Genomic DNA, 3675 nt, shown 5'->3' with positions numbered 1-3675 from the left:
CACCGACTACAACGTACACGCACGACACACGCACACGACACACACGACACACGCACACGCACACACACACCACACCACACGACACACGACACACTCACACGCACACGCACACGCACACGCACACGCACACGCACACGCACACGCACACGCACACGCACACGCACACGCACACGCACACGCACACGCACGCACGCACACACACACACACATATATATACTCCTCATACACGCACGCACGCACGCACGGGCACGCATGTGCGCACACACCTACCCACACACAGACACGCACACGCACGCATGCACGCGCGCTCGTGTGCATACACGCACGCGCACATGGACGCTCGCGATTGAGCGCACTTCGCGACTAATCAATGAAGTTGTAAATGTCATACATGCGCCATCGTCCACGCAGATAATGAGTAGGTAAACGCCGCTCCAGTGCAAGAGAATTCCGTTGACACATTTTCTGTCAGAGCTATAGATTCTGTGCAGATAACATCGAACGTTCAGCAAAGTGAACGAATCGTCCGCTGTTTTTGAGTAGCGCTTCCGTCGCTTTAATGCTCACTCGTTTTCTTGACGAAGATACGCCGGTAAAGAATGGATAGAGCGGGTGCATGCTCTAGAAATGAAATCGGCGTGTTAAAAACGATCCGTAGGTGGCACCATTAGCGGAACGATACTATACCGTCTCATGACAGACAATGATATGTTTAAAAGTTTAAAACGAAACCATGCATATATGCGTGTATCGCTAGCATCCGTCGCGTCTGAGATTTCCGCCATCATTAATTAACAAATATTCCTCACGGAGTACAGAGCCTCCCGTTATTCTCCACGTTTTTTCTTCTTCTTAGACCATTCAGTCTCCTGGGAGACACAGGTCATTGGTGAAGTTCTTCCATGTCGCTCGGTTGGTTGCCTTTGCTCCATTTCCCTCCATGCAGGTGTAGCCCTTCTTCGTAAGTTCCGCCTCTGAGTCTCGCCGACTGGTTGCTTTGGGTCTTCACACCCGACGTCTTCCTTGTGGGTTCCAGTTCAGCGCCGTGCGTGTGATGTCCGTCGCTTTTCTTCGCAGTGTGTGGCCCACCCAGCCCAATTTCCTTCTTCCTATTTGGGTTTCGACTGGGGACTGCTTCGTTCTCTCCCAGAGTTCTTTATTTGTGATGGTGCGAGGCCAAAATATTCTGCTTCTTTTTCAAGTATTTGTTAACAAAACTTTTTTGAGTTATTTTGGCTATTAGTTTCCATGTTTTACAGCCATACATGAAGATGGTCTGAGCATTAGAATTGAAAATGTTTAATTTAGTTTTGAGGACGATGGCGCTTTGTCTTCCAAACTTTGTTGAGCCATTTGAAGGCGCCCGTTACCTTGTACCCTTATTCTGTCATTGACATCTTTATTGGGCTTCCATTTCCTAGATTTCCTCTTCGTCATTCGCTTTCTATGCTCTTTACCTCCCTAACCATCTATAATAATAGAATTTACCGTAAAACTATCTAAAGATGTTCGCCCGGAACCGCACAACAAAAAATTCACACGCAAGATTGTCGAGGGTTTTCGAATGAAACTTTATGACCGTAATAGCAGTCATCAAATGAATCGTTATTATAAACTGATCACCCCCGCACCCGCGGTGCACGCACAAGCATTTACCTGGCTTAGCGCTAGACGACAACGCGATTAAGAACGATTATTGGAGTCGAAAAGAATGGCGATAAGAACTATAAATGTTCTTCATTAGCCGTTTTGTCGCAGCGCTGTCCGTTCTGCTCGGCTTATAAATGAACGAGTTATGACACAAATTTGCGTTTTCAGTTCACTTCTTTACGCTCCTGCTTGAAACGTGTTAAAATCTGTATTAGGATTGTCACACTCGACGCGCAAGGAAAAAGACCACGATCATTGTAGGCCTACTTGCGATCTACAACGAGTTAGTTTACATCGCGTCAGTCGCTAGAAATAATATAGGAGCAGGTGGCTGTAATGCCGGTAATGAATCAGAGAGCTGTCCGACAGCAACTACGTCTTTGCACGAATGTATACATTACCCAAATATTTGCTTCATCACGAAACTGATTTAATTATTTAGATGTTGCACATATTTAGGAATTTGGGAGCTTTTGGTGCTGATAATTCGCGATAGTGAGAGCTGGACGTTTCAGTGAAGGCCTATGTATCAATGCATGTGTGTGAGTGCGTATATGGTGCGTGAGTGACTTAGCGTGTGCGCTCGTGCGTGTGAGTGTGTGTGCGCGCGCGTGTGTGCGTGCGTGAGTAGGTCCGTGCATACGCGCGCTCGTGTGTGCGCGTACGCGCGTGTGTTGTACCATTTGGTCATAAAATGGGAAATCTAGCGTTAGTTGTATATGTATACATGTATATCAAGAGTAAATAAAAACAAATATGTTTCTGTTCACTCCTGATGTACATATGTGATGTATCTCTGGTCGGTGCGACCTGTCCATGCACGCAACAATCATCATCAGTTGCTGGGTGTTGGGTGTGAGTAGAGTGAGTGAGCGTGCAAACGTTCGCTGCCGTCGTCCATCTTGGGGATAGGCGTCGCTCGCAATGCCGTGGATGCATCACACTCACGCGGTATCTGCGCAATGTGAAATCTGCCAACAGCGAATTCGTTTATGATAGACGTTTATAACTGACAACAATTACGTGGACATCATTACGGTTAGCGAAACGATTTTATTATAATGACATCTGTGGGGTTCGCACGATTGTTGTCTTACTATCCGCCAATTATATGCGTCGTCATACTTCGCGAGCCATATAACACTAATTGCGGTAGCATGCACTCGGCATTTAGGAGTTTCTTCTCACAGATGTATACTTATGGCGCCATAGAAGCTACCATCGCGTTATTCCTAAACATATATGTTCGACGCGATTGCCCCGTTAAAAGGAGAAACCATGTTGTAAAAAGTTGATACGTGCGAGCGAGAGGCGATACACGATGCGGTAAACACTGCCGGGCGATGCAGTTTCATCGAATCAGAGTAATGAATCGTGTTGTATGTATTACATCTAAAACATAAAGCGTTCGTGTTCCCATTGCAGGTAATTTAACGGACAATTAATGGAGCGCATTGATTTATTATTTTCCATTAATAGAAATCACGAACACTCACAAACATAGAAAACTCTCTATGAAATATCATTGACAATACCAGGAACAGGGAGAAGAAGAAAAAGAAGAAGACGGAGCGGGAGACCAGGAGGGAGAAGGAGAGGAAGCGGAGAGGGAGGCGGAGAGAGAGAGAAGAAAGTGGGGGAGAGGTAGAGGCAATGCAAAAGAAGATTGAGAAAGAGAGAGAGTGTGTGATAGGCATGTAGAGAGAGATGGAGAGGGAGAGGGGGAAGAGGAAGACGGAGAGGTAGTGGGAGAGGGAGAGGGAGAGGGAGAGAAAGAGGGAGAGGGAGATGGAGAGGGAGAGGGGGAAGAGGAAGACGGAGAGGTAGTGGGAGAGGGAGAGGGAGAGCGAGAGAAAGAGGGAGAGGGAGATGGAGAGGGAGAGGGGGAAGAGGAAGACGGAGAGGTAGTGGGAGAGGGAGAGGGAGAGCGAGAGAAAGAGGGAGAGGGAGATGGAGAGGGAGAGGGGGAAGAGGAAGACGGAGAGGTAGTGGGAGAGGGAGAGGGAGAGCGAGAGAAAGAGGGA

Source organism: Priapulus caudatus, unplaced genomic scaffold (genome assembly GCF_000485595.1).
Source record: "Priapulus caudatus unplaced genomic scaffold, Priapulus_caudatus-5.0.1 Scaffold287, whole genome shotgun sequence".
Lineage (NCBI taxonomy): Eukaryota > Metazoa > Priapulida > Priapulimorpha > Priapulimorphida > Priapulidae > Priapulus > Priapulus caudatus.
This window is presented reverse-complemented; position numbering follows the sequence as displayed.